The sequence below is a fragment of the Macaca nemestrina genome, chromosome 6 (genome assembly GCF_043159975.1).
Source record: "Macaca nemestrina isolate mMacNem1 chromosome 6, mMacNem.hap1, whole genome shotgun sequence".
In the NCBI taxonomy this organism is placed as follows: Eukaryota; Metazoa; Chordata; class Mammalia; order Primates; family Cercopithecidae; genus Macaca; species Macaca nemestrina.
In genome coordinates this window covers 32,339,930-32,366,704 of record NC_092130.1, presented here as the reverse complement: position 1 = coordinate 32,366,704, position 26,775 = coordinate 32,339,930, and the positions used below count along the sequence as shown (strand labels likewise).

General features: G+C 36.3%; 1 protein-coding gene across 2 annotated transcripts in view; it reads left to right on the top strand.

Annotated features, from left to right (window-relative positions):
• The window catches only part of LOC105466907 (serine peptidase inhibitor Kazal type 5), a 106,773-nt gene that overhangs the window by 4,494 nt on the left and 75,504 nt on the right, over positions 1-26,775 (top strand). Inside the window, exon 2 of one of the 2 annotated variants that reach the window (XM_071098245.1) lies at positions 11,045-11,094. The exons of the other annotated variant lie outside the window; for it this stretch is intronic. The gene's annotated coding sequence lies outside the window, so the exon portion shown is untranslated. The remainder of the gene's footprint in view (positions 1-11,044; positions 11,095-26,775) is intronic. 2 annotated transcript variants of the gene reach the window in all.

Below are 26,775 nucleotides of genomic sequence, written 5' to 3'. Positions count from 1 at the left end.
AGCCCTTAGCTATAAGCACTGGAGATATTATGGCAATTCTTGAATTACAATCACTTTTGAAAGAGGGACTAGGTTAAGTGAAAAGATCCCATAGATATGAAGTGGTTGAGTCTGTATTCAAACACAGTTTGTCTCTGTCTAACTTGAAAATCTTTACTCTTCCCAAAGTGGCAAATGAAGGAATAAGAAGACAGATTCATAAGCCAAGATGATGTCAAAGACAAAGAATCACATAGGTTTACAAATATTTAGATAGTAAGCAAAAGCAAAATTATCTGGACTTTGAAAAGCAGAGATGAGTAGAAAGATCTTGACTCTAAGGCAGGAACAAATCACCGGAGGATTTTTGTGGATAGAAGTCACAAAGTAGGATTAGTGTTTAGAAGGAACTATTATAGTTACAACTTATTGAACACCTATGAAATCCTAAGAATTTTCAAATATTATTTAATATAATAACTTTATGAAATAGTTTAATCTCACTTGAGGCTCAGAAATTTTAAGTAATTTGCTAGTGCTTTCATGGTTGGTAAAGAGTGTATCCAGAAATTAAGATTCTGATCTAATTGGAAAGTTCATGTTCTTGCCTTCCTTGCTAATAAATGTTATAGGGATATAGATCAGACAACACTGCCAGATTTGAGAGTGATGGAGGCTGGGCAAAGTGACAGCAGCTGGCAGCAACAGCCAATATCAATTTCATTTCACATGAGGGGACATAAAGAAACTCACAGTTTTTCTGGTTGGCTCTTTATTTTCTTTGAAAAGGCTATAGATGGTATAGTCTGAATTCTCTGAATTTTCTAGCAGTATGTGGGAATGCTTGAATTCATCTTTTTTTTTTTTTTTTAACATGAGCTTGGCACATGATCAAGAAATGTGGTTTTTAAGTGTTTGGGGGAAGGAATTACATCAAAGTTGAGAGGTGTTAAAGCTTCAATCGAGTCTTGAGAGATAGAAGATGTTTAAATGAGATGTGATGAGAAAATGGATGACTTAAAAGTAATTAGCACATATGGATATTTAGAAGGGGAAAGAAATCGAGGGCAAGAGTTAGAATATATGTGGTTTAGCCTCGTCTATGACACTTCCTAGAAATTATGTCCTGAAATTAATTCTTTCGAGCTATCTTTTCTCAGCCACGAAATTCAAGAAAAAATATTTCACAGAGCTCTTGGAGTTATGAATAATTGAGTTGAAAACATTTTATAGTATCTGGGACTAATATTAATGACAAACTTTTTTGGACCAGGCAACATCCTCAATTTTAAATACATTCTAGGTATTTAAATTTTTAAATGTTAGGAAGACAAGAAAATAAAAAGCAAAATCCTTGTCAACAAAAATTTGTTATCTTTGAATACTCTTTTAGGTATCGTGGTTACAGAAATGTATAAGACATTGAGTCTGCACTGTTAGATACATAGCTATGAAAAGAAAAAGCAGTTCATAATTTAGTAATTAAAATATTGTATTAAATGGGTGATCCAGTTGACACGTTTCCTAGAGGAGGTTTGAGGAGAGAATGCTTCCCGAAGCCGGGTGGAGAGAACTTTCCTTGTAGCAGATGAAACTGCTGTACTTCAACGTTAAGGGAGGAGGCAGATTCCTCAGTTGATACTCTGCTCTTGTAATAACATTGCATCATAAAATTGGGAAGAAAATCAACTAGTCTTTCTCCCTCATTCCACAGATAGGGAAACTGAGGCTGAGAGAGTGCAATTTTCATATAATCTAATTTTTTGATGATAAAATCAGTACTCAATTATAAATTTATCTGACTTCCAGATCATTGTGCCTTGCCACTTCTTCCCTTTTCTACAGGTAATTGTTTCCCTGGAAGACTGCTGAAAGAGTGAGCTGTATTATGTTTATATCACAGTTTATGTCCATGCAGTGTAATTTAAAGTTTGAGTTGTCAGTCTCAAATACCTTTTAGAACAAGGTGGGGTGGAAATAAATTAGTAAGTGAGCATAAATAGACATGAGTAGTCCTGGATAAAATGATATTCTTTAAATCCAAGGGAATCCTATGGGATGAATCATACCTCATGCAATTCACAATTTAATTTGACCTGGGAGAGTTTGATGAATTTTAGGGACAATGTTGTTTAATTTTTAAAGAGCAGGTGATGGCACTTGGAATGAAGAGGAAAGAAGACAATCATTTATTGAATACTTTTTATTTGCCAATTATTGGGCTAAATTCTATTTAACCGTAATTCTCAAATTATTTTATGAGAACAATGTCATTATTTCTCCTTCCATATCAGTGATATGCCAAAGTTCATGCACTCTTAAGTGGAGAAGGCAGACTCTAAATCATGTACCCTCTCCTCTGCACTGGTTTGCTTTGCACAGTCTCCAGATTGGATGGAATGTTAGGTTTCCTCATTTATAAACAGTAATGATACTAACTTTCTCATCTGTTTCTCACACTGGAACAAGCGAAGCAGCCTTATTATCCAAATGGGCTAAAGATAGAGTTTTTTGTAAGATATTACCTTATTGTTTTCAGTTAGAAATGGGGGATTACAGACATTTAGGACTTTAAGCTGGAAGGGGCGTGATGGCAAGGCTTTGTGGGCAAACCTTTTGGGGATTGAAGCCTGTCTGTGCTACTCCTTAGTATCATGGTTTGGGGTAAGAATTTTATCCCCTCTGAGCCTCAGTTTCTAATGTTAAAATGGGGAAATGATACTTCATAGGTTTTGTCATTGAAAGTAATGGCAAACACCGCAATTACTTTTGCACCAACTTAGTAGTGTGTTGGTCCCAAGGAAAAGAGATTTTACCCAAGCTACTTCTAGTAATGAGAATGTATTGTGAGATAACACATGGCAATAAGAAAGAAAAACTCTAGAGGGAAAATGGGATATATATATATACATACAATGGAATACTATTCATTCATAAATAAGAAGGAAATTCTGACATTCTACAACATGGATAACCATTGAGGGCTTCATATTAAGTGAAATAAGCCAGTCATAGAGACAAATACTGCATTATTCTACTTATGTGAGGTATATAAAGTAGTTGAACTCATGGAAACATACAGTTTGGTGGTTGCCTGGTGTGGAGGGGATTGGGAAATAGAAAGTTACTGTTCATTGGGTATAGCATTTCAGTGATGCAAGTTGAAAAATTTCTAGAGATCAGGTGTACAACAGTGTGTTTAGAGTTAACAACACTGTACTGTACACTTAAAATTTTGTTAAGAAGGTAGATCCAATGTTATGTTTTTTTCTACGACAATAAAAAGATGGAAGAAGAAGAGGAAGAAGAGGAGGAGGAGGAGGTAAAGAAGGAAGAGGAGGAAGAGGAGAGGGAGAAATCCTAGGGCAACTCTGGAATGACTTTGCAAAATAGGTCAAATAAATGGAAGACTGATAATGTGCTTAAGGACCTACCAAGCTGAGGTACCAGAATATTTTTATATAGGTTTTGATATTTCATTATAATTAGAGTATAGTCATAAAGGGAAAACACAAGTGTGGTAGGCTGCTGAACACATGTTTTAGTGTTTAGTGATTCACAATTTTGAATTCCATATTTTGTAGAGGGGTATGTCAATATAATCACAATACTTAGGATTTCTGCCTTCCTCTCTGAGAGCAGTGGATTTTTTTTTCTATACATTTTACTATCTCTTCTGACTCTACTACTCTCCTGGTCCTGGCTATCTTCCCTTCCTTCTCTTCCCCTCTCCTTCCCTCCCCCTCTTCCCTTCCCTTTTTGTTTCCACTGAGTCTTTCTCTGTTGTCCAGGCTGGAGTGCAGTGGCATGATCTTAGCTCACTGCAACCTCCGCCTCCCAGGTTCAAGCAATTCTCCTACTTCAGGCTCCCTAGTAGCAGGGATTACAGGCGCCCGCCACTATGCCTGGCTAAGTTTTGTACTTTTAGTATAGACGGGGTTTCACCATGTTGGCCAGGCTGGTCTTGAACTCCTGACCTCAAGTGATCCACCTGCCTCAGCCTCCCAAAATGCTGGGATTACAGGCGCAAGCCACTGCACCCTTGGCTATCTTTTTGTCTTATTTCTTTTTTTTTCTTATTGCCAGTTTGTTGATTTTCTCCATATTATACTACTCAAATTCTAGTGGGGTAGAGGGGTGTTGTTGAGTTAAAATAATATCCATTGCCTTATTCATCAGAAGGCTTTGTGCAGTCTATGGATAGACTGCCCTTGGACTAGGTATCCACCCAAGTGCAATTAGTGGCTATTCATCCTTTTGCTCAAAAAACAGCCCAGAGCTTCTTTTCATCAAATAAATCAGGTAAGGTAATTTCCCATAGACTTGTCATGTCAGGCATCATAGAAGATAAAACTACCATTGTCATTACTTGAAATTAGAAGTCTTTTGGTTGATTTTCTACAGTGAAGAAAGAATATCTGTCATGAGAGGAAATGTAATTTGTCTAAGACCAGATGAGTTGCAGCCAAACTTATAGTACAGGTTCTCTGGATTTTCAATTTCAATGTTTCTCCTATGAGCATGTTAATCAGCCTTGTTAAAAAATAAAAATAACAACAAAAACAAAACTAGCCAGAGTCAAACACTTTTTCTGAGCAGAACCAGTCTATTATTACATTTCTCATAGCAACTGTTATCACCAATGAATGTTTGAGCAGATAGATAAAAAAGATAAATATAGATGGATATAAATATATATAGAGATTTATAGATATGTTTAAAAAGCACAAGTTTGCAGTATTCTTTTAAAGCAACTTTGATAATTTTTCATTTTACTTTTTTCAAATTATTATTTGTACAGCCGGACTAATTTCCAGTAAAACTGTTTACTGCAGTTGCATTTTAAAATGTAGTTTGTGTTAATTTTTACCAAACTTTTAATAAAGATATATCCATATTGATGATACACAATTGACAACTCTTTCCACTGATTACATTTTCTAATTTACGGAGGTAAGTTATGAATAGTTTACTCCTCAATTTGGCATATAAGAATTTGGCCATGCTCAGTAAATATTCAAAGCAGAATAGTTAGCCAAGATGTTTATTACAATAGAACATTAGCCCAGTATATTACCTTCCTATAAAGAAGAGATTGGCTAACAGAAAATATCCGATAGAAAAGCCATGAGAAATAAAGCAGGATCAGCCTTAATGATCCATGTATTTTTTCCTTTGCATTTTGGACTCAAATTTTTTTTTATAAGCATGTCTATCATTATTTTTATTCACCTTTGTTACAGTCTAATTAAACTCTGCAATATCACTTTCACCACAACTATTCTCCTTGAAGACTTACCCACATATCTGTGTCCAGATCATTCATCTCTTAAGGTTTTTGTCAAATTTTATTTGTCCTATATATATGTATATTTTTAATCTTTCAGCTAAGAGTAAATCCCCCCAGTCCAAATTCCCATGGGACTTTTTGGCAGTTATAACTTTTCACTTCAAAGTAGGTTATATTGGGGATATGCCTTCTCCATCTTATTATATTGTAAACTCCTTTAGGGCAAGGCTTGTATCTGATTCATCTCGAGTAACTCCCACAGCACTTTGAAAGTGATGCTAAAAAGTTACTGAATCAGTGAATGAGTAAAGGTTTTTGATAGAGGAAATGAAAAATGAGAAGTGGATTTTAAAAATGAAGAAAGGGGCAGCAGTTCTGAATAACGGGTTCAGTGTGGAAAGATATAATTCTTTATAATGTGAGAAATATTCAGCTGATATATGACATACATCAGAGCAATTGAATACAGGAGAAACTGTGGCAGGGAGAAAGTGTTCACAATTGTCATTAATGTGATTTTTAAGCTCTTTATATGCCTTTTATCTTTCTCGTTTTCACCAGTTAATCAATATATCAATAAATATGTACATACCTCTTTGCATGTCCTTACTGTACTAGATCCTGGATAAACACTGATGATTTCAAAAGTTATATTCCTTGAACTTGTGATAAAGGAGGAGGCTGGCTGAAGCACCCTGTTCTCATCTCTGCTTGAACGCATAACACTTCTATTTGTTATGTATATTATGGTTATATTCAAGGAGTTATTTGAGCACATTTTATTGTTTAAACATGAAATTAGATATATTAAAGGCAGAAACATTGTAAGTCTCAAAGAAAGACAGGAAGACAACTAGAAAGTTTCTAAATGAGCAAGTAGAGAGGAAGTGAGGCATGTAAGTCTTGGAACCCAGGTTTGAGATAGACCATGGTTGTAAGCCTTGTTGCAAGGCTTACATTTCTAAAGAGTTAGTAATACAAATAAAGCCCTAAAATGTGACAAACTGTGGGTCTCTGAGTAGCTTGTTAAAGTTTTAGCATAGGTGGGAAGCCATTCAAAGAAGAAAAGAAAGGGTTTAGAAATTAGATCTCAGAAAAATTAAGCTGTAGAGATGCTAGAAGACATAATAATGATCGGAAAACTTAGAGGAGACAGGTAGAAAGACCAAGGTGAAAAATCCAGTGCTCTACATCTTTGAAATGGTCCTATCTCTGGCTGAAAATGGGTAATTGATGGATTCAATATTTTTTGACAGGCATTCTGTACTCACTAGAGTAAGGATTTGATTTTTAAAATCAGAGATGAAAAACCGGCCAATCTAGTAGATTTTTCAAAAATAAGTGTTGGCTGGGCCCAGTGGCTCATGTCTGTAGTCCCAGCACTTTGGAAGGCCAAGGTGGGCGAATCATGAGGTCAGGAGTTTGAGACCAGCCTGGCCAACATAGTGAAACCCTGTGTCTACTGAAAATACAAAAATTAGCCAGGCATGGTTGCAGGCACCTGCAGTCCCAGCTACTCAGGAGGCTGAGGCGAGAGAATCGCTTGAATCCAGGAGGCAGAGGATGCAGTGAGCCAAGATGGTGCCACTGCACTCTAACTTGGGCCGCAATATGAGACTCCATCTCAAAAAAAAAAAAAAAAAAAAAAAAAAGTGTTACTTGGCTTTTTCTATCAGTACCTACATCCCCTCTAAGTAACATATCAGTGTCCCTTCTTACGGAATTGACTGTCCAATCACCAAGATAATTAACAAAGCTTTGAAGCTAATTCTAGTTATTAAGCAGAGAAAAGAGTTTCTTTGTTCACCTCTCTATCAACATTTCAAATGGGATGATTTTTCTTTTCGGGGATAAGGGTTTGTCCTGAATATTGTAGGGTGTTTAGCAGCATCCCTGGCCACTGTCCACCAGATCCCATAGCACCTCCCCAGTTGTGACAACCAAAAATGTCTCTAGACATTGTCAGATGTTCCCTGAAGGGCAAAATTGCCACTAGCTGAGAGGCACTAAAATGGAGCAAAGCTAATAAAAATGCAAACTGGAGGTTAAACCCTTGACATAAAATGCTGTATATGAAATGAGTGTGTTTGTCCCCTGGAATTCAGGGTGATGAAAGAAGAGTCAATCCCCAAAATCAGGCATGAGTGGAAGATTGAAAAAGAAGCTGTGATTTGGGAAAACCACCTAGTACTGGGAGTCAGGAGAACATGAATGAGTTCCAGTTCTGCCACTTTCTAGCTATTCTTGAATCAATGACTTCCCCTTGCCAGAACTTCTTAATAAAATGAAAGGATTTAAATATGCTCTACTAGAATATACTATGGACCATTCTAGATCAAAGACTATGGTAAGTTTGTGACTCTTCATAAATCTATACTTGGTTCTTTGGGTACTGAACTCTCTCTAGAGCTATACTCTCAAGAAGGCTGAGTGTGTTTTCTTGTCAGAGCCCAACTAACAGGTTTTCTGTCTTTCATTTTTCCTTGTCTCACAAGGCTCATTCCTATATCCATCCTCACTGCTCAATGAGAAATGGAGGTAGAAAGTGTGATCTGGCAAAGGTAGCTATTTTGCCCTAAAATGATAGTCATCTTTCCCCTTGGAGAAGAGGCCTTAGGCTAAACAGTTTCCCTGGAGTAAGCACTATTTTTTTGAGCTCGGAAATATAACCTAAACAGGCAAGGAATCAAGAGTAAACTTCCATGGGAATTGTAGAGCCCAGATCTCTACATATGCCTCTCTTAGAAAACGGATGTCAGATGATATTCACTATTTCCTCCATAAGTAGGCTGCCATTTTCCCATTGCATCACAGCTCTAAGATGAGAGGTTACTTTGACTCCCCAGCTTTATTTTCCAGTTCAGCTTCATGCATACCAGCTAATTAGGCAACATGACAACAGGGTGGAGCGATACTTATATTCTGTATGTCTCCACACCCACGGTGGATTTGGCCTGGTGCCACTGCCAGCCACCCTCAGAGCAGTGGCATCTTACAACACAACCACGCCCAGACACCAGCAAATTGTACTTTTTAAAGATTCATGTTAATTAAGAACCATATATTATTAATTAATCTGTAGACAAAAAAGAAAAGTGTCAGCTCTTTCTCCCCTCTTCTCATCCTCTACCTTTTTTGAGATTTACAGATACAATGAGCTAGCCATGTAGGTGAATATACCTGATGAAGGCAGGAGTTGAGGCGGCTTGACCCACACAATGCCAATTTGGACTAACCCAGGTTTTTGGCATATCAGGAGCATGGACTAGCTTTTGCTTGGCACCTTATAGCTTGTGGAGTATGTTCATTTACAGTGTAATTGTATTTTCATGACAAAACTGATATATAGCTGGTATTATTATTTATATTTTATAAATAAGAAAAACGGGCTCAGATGTAAATAAACGTGTCAAAAGTCACACACAAGTTGAAGGGCCCAGTTTTGACCACCAAATCTCATTCTTTTGTCACTGTTTTCGTAGCTATTTTCTATGTAACTTAATGGTGGAATGTTCTGGTCTAAGAAGTCATCAATTAATTCTGTATATATCGAGTGCTATTATGTTCCAGGTACTGCTACCTGAAGAGGCAGTATTTTTATTACATTGGCTGATATACTCGACAAGTACGGTTTAATTATTTGCCTTCTTTTTGTCTCCTTGTTCCATTTCCCAGTGTGCCTCACCTCATGAGTAATTTAGGAATGTAATCTGTGCTCACAATCTTGCTTCAGCTAAATGTGAGGGCTGGAATTAAAACACAGACTTTCTAACTCCATAACAAATATTATTTCGAATACAGTCATGACCTTGCTAGAAAGTTAGAGAAATAAGAGTGATTGATAACAGCATGAAAGGACATTTTTTTTTCAATAAGACATTTCTTCTCTTTAAGGAAGAGAAGATGTTTGAATATTTAAGAGCTTAAAATGAGCTGTTTGATTTTCTGAACTATTTGAAAAGGTGTCATTTTTTCATGACTCAAATGACCTGTCAGTCCTTCCAATCATGTGTGGCTATTGTTCATTGAAGGTGAACCAATTCCTTCCAAAGACGTCACCATTTGTAGTATAATACACTGTCCAAAGGAAGGGACACTAATAAGTAAATGATTTCTCTACCCTGGAGGCAACTAATTTGTATCCTTAAAATTAGGCATGTTTTTTGGCACTTCCCACGAAATATTCAGCATTTCAAGAAGCTTAGAGGTGAATTGCCTCACGATGATCTCTAGTTTGATATAATCAACAGTCTAACAGTTAAAAGACTTCTAATAATAGCTAACATTGAGCATTCCCCATGTGCCAAGTATCATCTAAAGGCTTTACAACATGAATGAATTAACTTAATCCTTGTGACAATCATGATTACCACCTCTCAGTTTAGTGGTGAAGAAACTGAGACAGAGGGTTTAGGCAAATTGTCCATCCTCACACAGCAAAGAAGGCAGCATTTGACCCCGGTAGCATTGCTCCAAAGTCAAACACTGAACCTCTGAATTATGCTTCCTTCTCAAGAAGGCTTGGCTATGTATGGCTTGACTGTTACCAATAATAGTTACTTCAGCTCTGTAATGTAATCATCCCAATCTGCTCAACGGTCGTATCAAGTGGATGATACTCATGGTGATTTGCCTGAGGTCAAAGTGTTAACCTGTCATACATTTCCAAAATGTCACTAATCTATGTATGGTGCAGACTGGAGAAGTGATCTCTGTTGACGCACTGTCTGGGTCAGTCTGGAGAAGACAGTCCAGGAAAATCCTGAAATATAGTCATACCTCAGAATAGACCAGGATTGATTTCCAGGACCCCGCACATACCAAAATCTGCAGATTCTCAAGTCCTATAGCTACCCTACTGAATTTGATGTGATAAGTCAGTACTTGGTATAGGTCGGTTTTATATCCTTCAAATACTGTATTTGCAGATATGCCTTTTGGTGAAAAAATTCTGTGTGTAAATATCCTGTGCAGTTCAAACCCAGGTTGTTCAAAAGTCAACTGTACTTTACTTTGGAATTATGGTGTGTGTGTTTTAAAAGGATAACTATCACCCTTACTCTCCGTCAAAATAAATCATGATGTTTGTAGTTGAATCATATCAGGGAAAGGTGGCATTGAGGATGTAGGCTGCCTATTTTTAAACTTGAAATAACTAGGAAATGCACTCTATTTGATTTAGCCCTCCTATGTTCGTCTGTAAATTAAAGGAAAGAGGTGTGCTGGATGAATTTCAATATTCTATCCAGCCCAAAATATATATATTCACTAAGTTAAAAACAGCATTTTTGTTCTTAAAAATAATACCTAATTTGTGCAGAAAATTTATCAGGCAAGAAAAGTAGGAAGAAAAACATTTAAAAAGTCATAAGTAATTCCACCCATCAGAGATAACAAATGTTAAGATTTTTTGAAAACCCGTTTCTGTCTCCCTTAATACAGACATATATAATGCTTTAAAAATAGTATGAAATGAATATGAATTTTTTTCTAAAGTTAGGTTTACTGAGATACATTTTATAAAAGCAAAATTTACAATTTGAGTGTGCAGTTACATGACTTTTGATAGACATAATCACTTATGCAACCACCAGCAGAATGAAGATACAGAGTAGTTTCATTACCCTCAAAGCTCCCATGTGTACCTTTGTAGTCAGTCCCCTCCCCTGATCTCCAGCAAATGGCAAAAACTGTTCTGATTTCTGCCCCTAAAATTTTGTCCATTTACAAATGTCCTGTAAATGGAATCCTAAAGTATGTAACATTTTGTTTCAGGCTTCTTTCACTTAGAATAATTCTTTTGAAGTTCATCCATGTTGTAGCAGGTATAGTATTTCTTTTTTAAAATTCTTGAGTAGAAATTCATCATGTAGATGTGCCAGTTGGTTGACCTATTCATCAGTTGATGTACATTTGGCTTGTTTACAGTGTTTAGTGATTATGAATCAGGTCATTATAAATATTCTCTTATGGGTTTTATATAGACATATGTCTTAATTTCTCTTGAATAAATAACTAGGAGTTAGATTGCTAGGTCATATGGTAAGTGTAGGTAGGATTTTAAAATATTCTTTTGTAAAAACTTGTTTTAAAAATATTTTGTTTCATAATTAAAAAAATATTTGTTTTAAAAAAGATTTACAGGAATTTGGAAGATGGTACAGCAATGTTCTGTGTACACTTTACCCAGTTTCCTCCAATAGTTAAGTCTTTGTTTCTTTAGATTTTATTTCTAATTCATTTGACTCACAAAATAAATTGGTGCTACCTACAGCAGTTACAGTGATATTATTCATACCACACAGAAGAAACTTTGGGTCATTAATTGATAACATCAAAGCCTCATTCACCTACGTTGAACTTCCAGAATCTTCTGTGCCAACTGCCTAAAATACTAAAAATGTAGAATACTACAAGGTAAAAATGAATACCTCGATAGACATAAATGACCACAGTAAAAACAAGATTTATAGACAATCAATTAATTAAAAATCTTCCACAAAGAGAAGCCCACAGCCACATGGGTTAACTGACAAATTATATTAAATATTTAGTGAAGAATTAATGCCAGCTCTTCACAGACCCTTCCAAAACATAGAAGAAGACTATTGGGAACACCTACCAATTGATTCTATGAGGCTAGTATTACCCTAATACTAAAGCCAGACAAAAGCATCACAAGTAGACAAGTATGAATAAATATCCCTGATAAATACACACAGAGAAATCCTTAAAAATACTAGTGAAATGAGTCTAGTAACATATAAAAATGACTGTACACCATGACCAAAAAGGATTATTTCATGAATGCAATGTTGACTTAACCTCCAAAAACCAATCAATTTAATACACAGAACTAATAGGATAAAGAACAACAACAACAACAACAACAACAAAAACAACAAAAAGATCTCTTCAATAGACACAAAAGAGTGTTTGACCAATCCAACAGCCATTCATGATTAATTTCTCTGGAAATTAGGAATACAAAGACACTTCTTACATCTGCTAAAGGGAGTTTATAAAAAACCTATAGTTAATACTATAATGGTGTAATACTGGATGTTTTGTCTTGACATTTGAGAAGAAGACAGTAATGTCTACTCTACTATTATTTATCATAAAACTAGAGATTTTTTTGGAAATCACATAAGAAACATAAAAGGAAGAGGTTACTATTGTTTTTAATTGCAGATGACATATAAAAGTTTATAACAAATTCACTAAAACCCACTAGAACCCAGAAATGAGTATAACAGCATCACCAGATACACGACTGATACACAAAATTCAGCCATGTCATCTGCAGAGGCAATTTCACTTCCTCTCTTCCTATATGAATACCCTTTCTTTCTTTCTCTTGCTGATCTTTGACAAACCTGACAAAAACAAGAAATGGGGAAAGGATTCCCAATTTAATAAGTGGTACAGGGAAAACTGGCTCGCCATATGCAGAAAGCTGAAACTGGACTGCTTCCTTACACCTTATACCAAAATTAACTCAAGATGGATTAAAGACTTAAATGTAAAATCTAAAACCATAAAAACTCTAGAAGAAAACTTAGGCAGTACCACTCAGGACATAGTTATGGGCAAAGACTTCATGACTAAAACACCAAAAGCAGTTGCAACAAAAGCCAAAATTGAGGAATGGGATTTAAACTAAAGAGCTTCTGCACAGCAAAAAAAAAAAAAAAAAAAAAAAAAAAAAAAAAAAAAAAAAAAACCTATCATTAGTGTGAACAGGCAACCTACAGAATATGATAAAATTTTTCCAATCTATCCATCTGACAAAGGTCTAATATCCAGAATCTACAAAGAACTTAAACAAATTTGCAAGGAAAAAAAAACAACAAACAACTCCATCATGAACAGACACTTCTCAAAGGAAGACATTTATGTGGCCAGCAAACATGAAAAAAAGCTAATCATCACGGGTCATTAGAGAAATGCAAATCAAAACCACAATGAGATGCCATCTCACGCCAGTTAGAATGGCGATCATTAAAAAATCAGGAAACAACAGACCCCGCTGAGGACGTGGAGAAATAGACACTTTTACACTGTTGGTGGAAGTGTAAATTAGTTCAACCATTGTGGAAGACAGTGTGGTGATTCCTCAAGGATCTAGAACCAGAAATACCATTTGACCCAGCAACTCCATTACTGGGTATATACCCAAAGGATTATAAATCATTCTCCTGTAAAGACACAGGCACAAGTATGTTTATTGCATGCAGTGCTTTCACAATAGCAAAGACTTGGAACCAATCCAAATGACCCTCAATGACAGATTAGATAAAGAAAATGTGGCACATACACACCATGGAATACTATGCAGCCATAAGAAAGGATGAGTTCATGTCCTTTGCAGGGACATGGATGAAGCTGGAAACATCATTCTCAGCAAACTAGCTCAGGAACAGAAAACTTAACACTGCTATATTCTCACTCGTAAGTGGGAATTGAACAATGAGAACACAGAAACAGAAAACCAAACACCATGCGTTCTCACTCATAAGTGGGAGTTGGACAATGAAAACACATGAACCCAGGGAGGGGAACAACACACACCGGGGCTTGTCATGTTGGGGGTGTTCGGGGTAAGGGGAGGGAGAGCATTAGTACAAATACCTAATGCATGTGGGACTTAAAACCTAGATGACAGGTTGATGGGTCCAGCAAACCACCATGGCACATGTATACCTATGTAACAAACCTACATGTTCTGCACATGTATCACAGAATGTAAAGTTTAATAAAATTTTTTAAATAAATACAAAAATTAACTGGGTGTTGTGGTGCACGCCTGTGATCCCAGCTACTCGGGAGGCTGAGACACGAGAATCACTTGAACCCGGGAGGTGGAGGTTGCAGTGAGCCAAGAACATGTCCACTGCACTCCAGCCTGGGCAACAGAATGAGACTCTGTCTCAACAAAAAAAATTGTATAGTTTAAAATCCACTTATTCTATCATAGAACCAGATAGCAGCAGTTCGTTTAAAGGATCTGTAAGTATAAGCTCTAATTTTTCTGCCATCTCCAGATAAACACTTGCTTTATTTCCAGTCAGATTTTACTGTTAGAGAGCTGTCCCTTTCAATGGAGTCATACCTGTCTCTAATTTCAATCAGGTTCTACCCGTGCATTCTTGGGTTATATGAAGTAGAATAACTGTTGTTGTTGTTGTTGTTTTCTGCTTGATCCTAAAGAATTTCAAGCCTTTCCTAAGTGTTCAAAATGCCAATGGGTAAAAGTTCGGGATTAAAGTTGATTATAAACAGATTCTATGAATCTCTATATCTTATGTGAATACTTTGTTTTCATCAAGGAAAACATTCTCTCCTCCAATTTTTGTAACTCTTGACTATCTCTCATTTATTATGTACAAACCATTTAGAATTGGAATGTCCTCTCCGTGAAATGATTCTTTATCATCACGAAATGATTCTCTTCATTCCTGGTGATATTCTTTGCTCCGGAATCTACTTTGTCTGATATTAACATAGGCATTCAAGCTATTTTTAAAATTTGTGTTAGCATCATATATTTTCTCCCATTCTTTTACTTTTAAACTATTTTTGTATTTATAATTTAAAGTATGTCTCTTTAGGCAGCAAATAGTTTGGGCTTCCTTTTTAAAAAATTGAATCTGTCAATCTCTATCCTTTAATTTGCATATATAACCTATATTTATGTATAATACATTTACATAAAGTATATTCTTACATTTAATATATACATAATTTACATAAAACAGATTTACATATTACATAATCCATATGGTCAGATTTGCATCTACCATCTTATTATTTTTACCAATTGTTTTCTAATTTTATCATCTGTTTTCTATTTTTACTACTTTTTTTTTTTTTTCTGAGACAGAATCTGACTCTTTTCCCCAAGCTGTAGTGCAGTGGCATAATCCTGGCTCATGGTAGCCTCGACCTCTCTAGGCTCAGGTGATCCTCCTACCTCAGCCTCCCAAGTTACTGGGACTACAGGCATGCACCACTATTCCTGGCTAATTGTTCTATCTTTTGTAGAGACGGGATTTCACCATGATGCCCAGGCTGGTACCATCTGTGTTTTAATTCCCCTTTCTTCTTTTCTGCTTTCTCTTGGATGAATCAAGTGTTATTATTATATCATTGTATCTTCTTTTATTAATTTACTAACTATAAATCTTTGGTGGTTGTTATTATTGTTTAAACACTTGGTTATTTTTAAAAGAGATTTAAATAATAAAAAAACTTATATATGTATCCATGTAGCTACTCCTTTTAGTGATTTCCTTTCCTTTGCATAGATTCATATTTCTATCTAATATATTTTTTCTTCTGGCTGCTTGAAAAATCTTCCTTTAACATTTCTTCCAGTGCGGGTCTGCAGTAAGTGCTGAATTCTTTTAACTCTTTCATGTAAAATAGTCTTTATTTCACTCTCACTTTCAAAAGTTGATTTCATGGGACATAGAATTCTAGCTGATAGTTTTTTCCTTCAGTCACTTAAAAATATTGCTTCATGTCCTTTTCACCTAACATTTTTTTTTAAATCTGGTATTATCTTATTCTTGGTTCCTTTGTATGTAACGGGATTTCTCCCTCACCTCTCTTAGCCATCTACCAGCTGATTTTAAGACTTTTTGTCTCAATATTTTTGAACAATTTGATAATGGTGTGCCTTGATATAGTTTACATACACACACACACACACACACACACACACACACACACACACACACACTGTGCTTAGGATTCTTTGAAATTCTTGGACCTGTTTATAGTTTGAACAAATTTTGGCAGTTATTACTTCTAACTTTTTTTTTTTTTACTTCCCTAGGCCCACTTTCAGGGACTATAATTATATTAGTCTGCTTACAGTTATCCCACAGTTTGCTGTTGCTCTTATCTTTTTTTTCTGTTTTATTTTGGATAGTTACTATTGTATACCTTCAAGTTTATTAATCTTTTCTTCAACAAAGTCAAATTTATTGTGAATTACATTTATTATATTTTTAGTTTCAGATTCAGTTTAATTTGTTTTTATGTCTTCTTTGTCTCTGCTTTACATTTTTGAATTTATGAAACAGTTATAATAACTCGTTTAATGTTCTTATGTATAATTCTAACATCCGTAACAGTTTTGAGTCATTTATCCTACTTACGGATCATATTTCCTTGCTTCTTGGTATGCCTAGTAATTTTAGACTGAATGCCAGACATTGCTAATTTTACATTATTGAATAGTGAATGCTTTTTGTATTTCTATAAATATAGAGTTTTCTCCTGGAACACAGATAAGTTACTTGGAAACCATATAATCATTTTGGGTCTTACTGTTAAATGTTTTAAAGTAGAACCGATGGCTAATTATCCCCTACTACTGAGCCACAGCCTGGTCTTCTGGGAATCAGAGCTGTCTCCTCAACACAGAGTCTGTGAGCCTGTGCCTGAGCTTCTTCTCCATGCTCTATGGCTTAGACATTTTCTCAGGCCAGTAAACTGGAGTAATTTTAGGGTTTACCTTGTTTGTTACTATCTCATGGATGACTTTTCTTCAAAAGACTGATGTCCACAATCTTGAAAATCATTGTTTAATATATTTTGTTTTGTATTTGTTGTTGTTGTTGTTTGTTTGCTGCAGGCAGGAGGGTAACCCCAGTCCTTGTTACTTTATTTTGGCTACAAGAATACATCCAGACAGTTTGTTCCTATGGATTTTGCTTCTTATTATGGGATTATTTTCCTTTTTCTTTGTATGTCTGGTATTTTAACATTTTCTGCTAGACATTGTGATTTACTTTGTTAGGTGATTGATATTTTTTGTATTCCTGTAAATATCCTTGAACTTTATTCTGGGACACAATTAAGTTACTTGGAAATAGTTTGCTTATCTCAAGCTTGTTTTTAAGCTTTGTTAGGTGGAAGCAGAATAGGCTTTGAGGTTAATTTTGCCCCACTCCTGGGGCAACATATCTCTCTAATCTGTAAATGAATGGCAAGGTTTTTCTTTCCGACTGATAGGAACACAAGTTATCTCCTCTCATATGTTAAGTTCTGGATATTGTTCCCTCTAATCCTTAGAGTGATTCTTTCTGCAGCCTGGAGTACTTTTCTCACATACATTTACTTGTCAGTACTCAATTGAAGATTCTAAATAAACTATGTGTCACAAATCTCCAAAGGTTTCCCTCTGAATCTTTCCCTTCTTGTTAGCATGCCATGGGAATTTTACCTCTTTTGGTCTCCCAGACCCTCAGCTTTGTATGATCATCTCAGGGAAGCTTCTGGGAGCGACCTGTGTTCTCCCTCTCTGTGCTACAACCTGGCAACTTTCTCCGGGCAGTGAACTGTGGCAATGTAGGAGTAACTTGGTTTGTTTCCCCTCTCCCAAGAATCACTCCACTGTACTATATCATGTCCAATGTCAAAAACAATTGCTTTTGCTTTTATTTTTTTCTCATTGCTTCATGTGAAAGAATAATCTTTTTTCTATTATTCCGTTTATGCCAGAAGCAGAAATCATACTTATAATTTAAAAATAAACTGGTGTATTCCTTAACCCACACCTCAATTTGTGTTTCTGTTTTCAGGATATAAAGCAGGCATATTAGTATTCTCATTTCCCCAATTAAAGCCTTCACATTACTTGATTCCTAATAGAATTATAAAAGCTATGTCTTCAAGCATCTTTAACATTGTTAAGAAAGGTGAAGGACATAGGGAAAAGACAGAATGTTGATTTAATAGACTTCTATCTGATTCCAATTATCACCACTTACTATTTGTGTCTATGGGGAAGTTCTCGTATCTCTCTAAATCTCAGTAAATTGAGAATGGTAATAATGATACATGTCCAACCTATTCTACAGGCTGATCATGAGGACAAATTAGAATGCATACAGAAAAACACTGATAATTTGTAAGCATTTTACAAATGTTAATATTTACCTTCATCAACCAAGACTAGTTTAAGTTCCTTTTTCTCTTTCAATGCATTGATGTCTTTCAATTCTCTTTATTTTTCTAAAGACATACCTCTCCCTTAGACTCACTCCATATTTTCCTTTTCTTTCATATCCTAATGTCACTGAGTAGGTGATTAAAACTCTGTTGAATAAGAAAGACCAGGAAAAAAATATATATCAGAACACGAGTCAGGAGGCCTGAGTTCCTGTCTCAGCTCTTCCATTTATGACTAATAGATTTGAGATAAATTAGTCAATCATGCAGATCTTTAAACTTCTCATCCATGAAATGGAAATAATACCTTCTCTCCTTAACTTAAAGGTGAGGATCAACTATAAAAAATAAATAGAATATAAATATTTATATATTAACACACACATATTGTGTGCAAATTGGTATTATACAAGTTGTTCTGTAACTATGCACTGTTCCATAATAAATTATACAATATTGTTCTATAATAATATAATAAACAAATGCCATTAGTAATGCTAGTAACTGTAAGAAATACTTAAATAATTTTCTATACAGTTTTTAAGTACTTTTCCCAGTAGCATAACTAGTATTTTTTTTTAATCTAGAAGAGACAGAAAAAATAGTCCCTATACTGTAGACAAAAGATAGTTATTACTTTTTCCAGGGTTGTTTATGTGGATGACAAATAAATGTCCACTATGTATAGTTTCTTGCCTAGAAATATTAAAATTAAAATTTGTTCTCTCAGAGGTCAGAGATTCTATCGTATTTTCTTTTTCCAGAAATTTAACATTGGGCTCTAGCACAGTGCCAGGCAAATGCAGGCATTTAGTTAACATTTGTCATATTCATGTGGAGAGTATTATGGAGCTCATCTGGAATACCATAACAATTTCTTAACTTTGGATTTAGATTTTTAAATTTTTAAATCACATTTTAGTAAGTTGGTCCCATGCCTGAGAATTCCCTGATTTTAGAGTTATTACTCATTCACTTCTTCCTTTTTTTCTGTCTAATGAATCAAAGTTATGGTGTGACACAATGGTTAGTGCTGTTTAACTTGGCACATTCTTAATTTTTGAACCATAAGACCTGGATTTGAGACTCAGCTTGACCCCTTACAAGCCATGTGGCCTCCTGTGAATTACTGAGCCTCTCTATGTTTTTGTTACCTTCCTTTTAAACTGGCCTTCTTTCTTAAAGCAACTGAGATGAAATAAAACAGTAATTGTGGAAAATTGTTGTAGATTATAAAGCTGAATTAAGCTTTTAGTTTGTTTGGTACTCATTCATTTATTCCTTTCATTAAAAATGTCATTTATCTAATTGGAGAGATAGACAAGTCAACTGACAATTGCAAGACTGTGTCATGAGTGCAAGGTATGGAAGTGGTAATGGCACCGGGTACAGAGGGGCAAAGAGTAAGAACACTCTATGAAGGGTCAGGAAGGGAGCCCCTGGGAACACACAGTCTAAGCTAAATCCTACAAACAAAGATACACAAGTAAAGAAGGAAAAGATCATCCTACAAAACAAAGAAGCAGTATGTGAATGCTTTAGAAGTGGGAAACATTATCAAGTAAACATTTTTGGTGGATGGTATTTGGGTTAAAGCAAGAGAAGTCAAGAAGTCTGTCTAGCTCTGTTACACACATTGTTGAAGGACATCAAAATGTGTGTGCATTAAAGCCTTTGAGAGTAGAAAAGATAAAATCTATACAAAGGAACCAGCTGAGTGATAACAAATTCAATATGTAAACTCCAACCTGAAAGTTTGTTAACCAGTTGGTTTTTTACTTTATCTAATGGCAAAGATCATTTCTTTGACCAAACTTAATCAGATTCCTCTGAACCCTCTTTTTGACTAGGCCTTAACCTTGGCCTTTGAGAACTGCAAATTCTTAACCCATATGATGTTGTCTACCCCCTTTTGTACTGAGAGGCTTGAACAAATGTTACCACCATTTATAATACCTCAAGAACATGTTCTTGATAATCCAGACCCTGCTTAAGTTCCTGTCTGAAAAGCTCAATGCTACTTAAATAATTTACTGTTTACCTGACTGTAGACCCATGACCTCCCATTTCTTAGAGCATTTACTTTAGAAAATTTGCAATTGTAAATTAGCAAACACAAATGGCCTAACCACAATGACCAACCTCCCCTGCCACCCTTTTGATACTTTTCCTTTAGCACATGATATGGTTTGGGTCTCTGTCCCCACCACATCTCATGTTGTAGCTCCCATAATTCCCATGTATTGTGGGAGGGACCCAGTGGGAGATGACTGAATCATGGGGGCGAGTCTTTCCAGTGTTGTTCTTGTGATAGTGAATAAGTCTCACAAGATCTGATGGTTATAGAAGTGGGAGTTTCCCTGCATAAGCTCTCTTTGCCTGCTGCCATCCATGGAGCATGATGTGACTTGCTCCTTGCCTTCTGCCATGATTGTGAAACCTCCCTAGTCATGTGGAACTGTAAATCCAATAAACATCTTTCTTTTCTAAATTGCCCAGTCTTGGATGTGTCTTTATCAGCAGCATGAAAATGGACTAATACAGTAAATTGGTACCAGGAGTGGGGTGTTTCTGAAAAGATATCCAAACCTGTGGAAGCAACTTTAGAACTTGGTAACAGGCAGAGGTTGGAACAGTTTGGATGGCCCAGAAGAAGATAGGAAAATGTGGGAAAGTTTGGAATTCCCTAGAGACTAGTTGAATGGCCTTGACAAAAATGCTGATAGTGATGTGAATGATAAGGTTCAGGCTGAGGTGCTCTCAGATGGAGATGAGGAACTTGTTGGGAACTGGAGCAAAGATGACTCTTGTTATGTTTTAACAAAGAGACTGGTGGCATTTTGCCCCTACCTTAGAGATTCGTGGAACTTTAAACTTCAGAGAGATGATTTAGGGTGTCTGGCAGAAGAAATTTCTAAGCAGCAGAGCATTCAAGAGATAACTTGGGTGCTCTTAAAGGCATTCAACTTTTTAAGGGAAGCAGAACATAAAAGTTTGGAAAATCTGCAGCCTGGCTATGTGATAAAAAAAAAAAAGAAAATCCATTTTATGAGAAGAAATTCAAGTCAGTTGCAGAAATTTGCATAAGTAACAAGGAGCCTGATGTTAATCCCCAAGACAATGGGAAAATGTCTCCAAGGCATATCAGAGGCTTTTGTAGCAGCCCCTCCCATTACAGGCCCAGAGGTTTAAGATGAAAAACTGTTCTCTAGGCCAGGCTTAGGGTCTCTGTGCTGCGTGCAGTCTAGGGACTTAGTGCCCTGCATTGCAGCCACTCCAGTGGCTGAAAGGGACCATGGCTTAGGCTATGGCTTCCAAGGGTGCAAGCCTCAAGCCTTGACAGCTTCCATGTGGTGTTGAGCCTGTGAGTGAACAGAAGTCAAGAACTGAGGTTTGAAAACCTCTGCCTAGATTTCAGAAGATGTATGGAAATGCCTGGATACCCATGCAGAAGTTTGCTGTAGGGGCAAGGTCCTCATGGAGAACCTCTGCTAGGGCAGTACAGAAGAGAAATGTGGAGTGGGAGCTCCCACGCAGAGTCCCCACTGGGGCACCACCTGGTGGAGCTGTTAGAGGAGAGCCACCGTTCTCTAGACCCCAGAATAGCAGATCCATAGGTAGCTTGCACCGTATGCCTGGGAAAGCCACAATCACTCAATGCCTGCCTGTGAAGGCAGCTCGGAGGGAGGCTGTACCCTGCAAAGCCACAGAAGTAGAGTTGTCCAAGACCATGGGAACCCACCTCTTGCATCAGCATGATCTGATATGAGACATAGATTCAAAGAATATCATTTTGGAGCTTTAAGATTTGACTGCCCTACTGAATTTTGGACTTGCATGTGATCTGTAGCCCCTTTATTTTGGCCAATATCTCCCATTTGGAACAGCTGTATTGACCCAATGTCTGTACCCCCATTGTATCTAGAAAGTAACTAAGTTGCTTTTGATTTTACAGGATCATAGGTGGAAGGGACTTGGCTTGTCTCAAGGCGTGGACTTTTGAGTTAATGCTGAAATGAGTTGAGCCTTTGAGGCACTGTTGGGAAGGCATGATCGGGTTTGAAATGTGAAGATACCAGATTTGGGAGGGGCCAGGGTGGAATGATGTAGTTTGGCTCCGTGTTCTGACACAAATCTCATCTTGTAGTTCCCATAATTCTCATGTATTGTGAGAGACCTGTTGAGAGATGATTGATTCATGGAGGCGGGTCTTTTCTGTGATGTTCTTATGATAGTGAATGAGTCTCATGAGATCTGATTGTTTCAAAAATGGGAGTTTCTCTGCACAATCGCTCTTTGCCTGCTGCCATCCACATAAGATGTGACTTGCTCCTCCTTGCCTTCCACCACGATTGTGAGGCCCCCCCAGCCATGTGGAACTATAAGTCCAATAAACCTCTTTCTTTTGTAAATTGCCCAGTCTCTGGTATGTCTTGATCAGCAGCATGAAAATGAATGAATACAGCACACCTTAGCATTAAAAAAGCATCTTGCCTTTGGTTTTAGCAGAACTGAGCTTGGTTTATACTGGAGTTTCTTTTCTCTATTGGAATAGCCCAGATAAAGTGAGTCTTGCCAGTTTTAATACATTTTCAGCTCTGTTTCTCTTTGACACTATTCTACAGGATCATAAGTTTAATGTAATGGTTACTTAAAGAGAAAGGAGCCTACATAAGACTGCATTCTCAACCATATAACTGTGTCTATACATTTTTACACAGTTTGCATGTGAGTGGGTCAATATATATGGTGAGTGTATTGTTTGCTAGGGCTGCCATCACAAAATGTCACAGACTGGGTGACTTACACAACATAAATTTATTACGTTTTCACATTTCTGGAGACTAGAATTTCAAGATCAAAGTGACAGCAAGTTGGGTTTTCTCTGAAGCTTCCTTCTTGGTTTGTAATGGGCAACTTCCCACTGTGTCTTCATGTGGTATTTCCTGTGTGTGTGCATCACTAGTGTCTCTTTTGTGTGTCCAAATTTCCTCTTCTAGTAAGGACATCAATCAGTTTGGTCTGAGGCGTAACCTTATAAGCTCATTTTAACTTCACCACCACTTTTACTTATCTCCAAATATAGGCACATCCTGAGGTAGTGGTGTTTAAGGCTTCAGCATATAAATTTTGGGCTGACAGAGTTTAGCTCTTAACGCTGAGTACCTGAGATACATTAGTTACAGTTGTAGGTAATGTGGTTACTACAGTGTGTAGTGTTTAAGAGGCTGGGCTCTGGAGTTTGAATGCCTTTATTACATTGACTGTCATCATTTGCAAGATTACTGCTTACAAGCTGTATGACCTTGGAAAAGTTATAGAATCTCATCAAACCTCAATTTCTTTACCTGTAAGAATAAAATGATAGTTAATCTTTGTATTTATTGCTGTACCTAACTGCATGAAAAGTTTGAGCAAATTTTATTTCTTTACAATTTTTTTTTTTTTTTTTGGGATGGAGTCTTTCTCTGTTGCCCAGGCTGGAGTTCAGTGGTGTGATCTTGGCTCACTGCAAGCTCTGCCTCCTGGATTCAAGCCATTCTTGTGCCTCAGCCTCCTGAGTAGCTGGGACTACAGGCACCTGCCACCACGCCTGGCTAATTTTATTATTTTTAGTAGAGACGGTTTTTTTTTTTTTTTTTTTTTAGTACAGATGGAGTTTCACCATGTTAGACAGGATGGTCTTGATCTCCTGACCTTGTGATCCGCCTGCCTCAGCCTCCCAAAGTGCTGGGATTACAGGTGTGAGCCACCTCGCCCGGCCTGCAAGTTCTTTTATAAAGATAGATTATCTTTTTCTAACTTTGCTTATAAATCTAACAGTTTCATTCTTGCTTACTGTAAACACACACACACACACACACACACACATTACACATATAAAATTTGCAATGCTTTTTTGCTAAAATTAGGTAGACTCTTAGCTACTTCAGAATCAATTCATTATGATTTATTGAAAGACTGTAGTTCCTCAAACCTGTTTTCTATTGTCAGGATAAATCCTAGGAGACTTTAAAATGTACTAAATTTCTAAGTGATAAACAGTGTGGGGCCATGGGTCGGGGGTTCAATTAATATCAACTGTAGGGAGAAGCTGATTGTTGTTTCTAAAATAAAATATAAACCATATTAAAATGTTAATACAATTAAAAATTAAACATTGAAACTCCTGTCTTCTTAATCCTAATCTAATAAAAGCAATAATTATGTCTATAAATAGCAGGGTCTATCTACTTAGTAAACAAACAATGCCCATCCCATTCTATTATTAGATAAAATGAGATGCCTATCTCTATAGTTTCTTAGTCTTTCCAGACAAACAGAAAGGAATTCCCACAGAGGGAGTGAAGTTAGTTGACAATGGAACATTACCAGACAAGAAGGTGAGTAAAGGCTGTTTTCCAGTTAGTGTCTTTTACAAAGGAGAATATAGACATGTTAAATTGATGGGGGAAAATATTAGAATTATAGAAAAGAAAATTTAAAAATAAACAAAATAGAAAAGAAATTATTTCATCTTTTAAGGTATATTAGAATATATAAATTCTACTCATGGTCACGACATACCTCTTTCTGCCCAAGTGATTGTGTGTGTGTGTGTTGTGTGTGTGCATACACAGGGCTGTATCTAGTTAAAGCACTATAATGTCTGGATTCTCTTTGAACTCTATAAAAGTCTGTGAGATGGCCATGGGGAAACTCAGAGAAATTAAAGTTATAAAAAGTGAGACAGTGTCAAGGCTGAGATGACCATCCCAGCTGGCTCCTACTGCAGGTTTCTTTTGTGACACCAATTTTGGCAGGTAAAGAAAAGATAATAACACCTAATTGGCTGCCTCACAACACTGCATAAACAAATCAAAAGAGCTAATGAATGGCAGGTTGTTTTGAAAGCTGTGGAAGGTGATCTAATCATAAAAGAGTATAGTTATTTATTAACTATTATGATCATCAATGATCCCTCTGTATAGAAAAAGAGAAGACTTTAAGAATGATATAGTAACTTTATGTTTTGGAAATAACTTTTGTTTGTAGTAACATTACTGATCTACAACAATTTTTATACTTTTCTCATTTCCTCCCCCCATATCAGTATTCTTCAGATTCTGGCCAAACTTATAAATGTGTAAGATTGTAAAGTTCATAGTTTTTATTATCTAAGCCCACTCCTTTCTAATGAGAGGAAGAAAGTTTCTACATGTTTGATGAATAATTGAAAGAGTTAAAAACAAGGATGATATTTTGAGTTAGAAGAATACCCTTATAACCTAACTCTGACCCAAACCCGAGTTCTCCAAAACTTCAATCCCATTCATTTAAATTTAATATTCATGGTGATTTTCAGGAATGAGGAGTGATTAACAAAGCATGTGATGAATCACCTCTGGATTTACAACATTCCTAAAATGAAACGGAGGAAAAGCCCTAATGAAATGAACCAGCTGATGGGTACTTCCAATTTTGGGGGTGCTCACTGAATCTTCTTTTTACTACTTTCTCCATCTGGAAAATGTATCAGTTTCAAACTTTTTATTCGTCATTTCAGAAAGGGTTGGCATCACTGAGAAGCTCTTTTCCAGTAAGAAGGAAATCAATATCTTCAATGTTTCCTCATAGTAGAGATTCCTAAGACAGGCAATCATCTTTTGGTTCTTCTGTTCCACCCTAGTACCACTTCCCCTCCTGGGAATATTCTCCATTTGGGCTAGACTAGGGATCACTAGAGCATAATACACAGTCATTGATTCCATTTTAACTCATCAAACTGTTTTGCCATCAATAACAGAATATATGGTTGGGACACATTTCGTAAGGTCTGACAGGGCAGATGAAAGATAAAAAATTAGTACTGATATGTTAATATTTAGAAGAGGCTTTTAGAGAAAGAGACAAAAAATCAATGCTGGTTGAAACAGAGCAATGGTTTTGGTAAGTTTTAACAGGTAATGTTTTGGTTTGTTTAGGCATTATGGTTTAAAGTACAATTAAAAGGGAAAAAGTGAACATACATCTTTGTAGTTTAATTTCACCTCAAAATGTGTTTGGGTAATTATTCTACGCTGAGTAAACGTAAATCTATGGGCGAAATCCACCATCAACAGATGTTGACTTTTCTTGGTATCTTAGAAATTATCTAGTACAACCACATTATTATAATTATGTAAAAATGCAAGACCAGCTATCATTAACTATCAAGCTTATCACATAAACTTGATATTTGTTCTAAGCACCTCTCTCTCTCTCACACACACACACATGCATTATATATATGATTTATCTCTAATCCTCTTAACACTAGTACAATATAGGTGTTATTATTTTTATTTTACATATTAGGAAAATGAGACTTAGAGAAAACAAGTGACTGGTCCAAGGCAACATGGCTAACAAGTCAAGATTTGGACCCAGATCTACCTTGCTTCAAAGCTGGGTTCATTTCTATCCCTACATAGTTGAAAAGACTACATAGAATAGAAACAGATTTCTGAAACACTGTCTCATTCTCTTTCCATTAAGCTATGATGGACTTTGATTTTCTA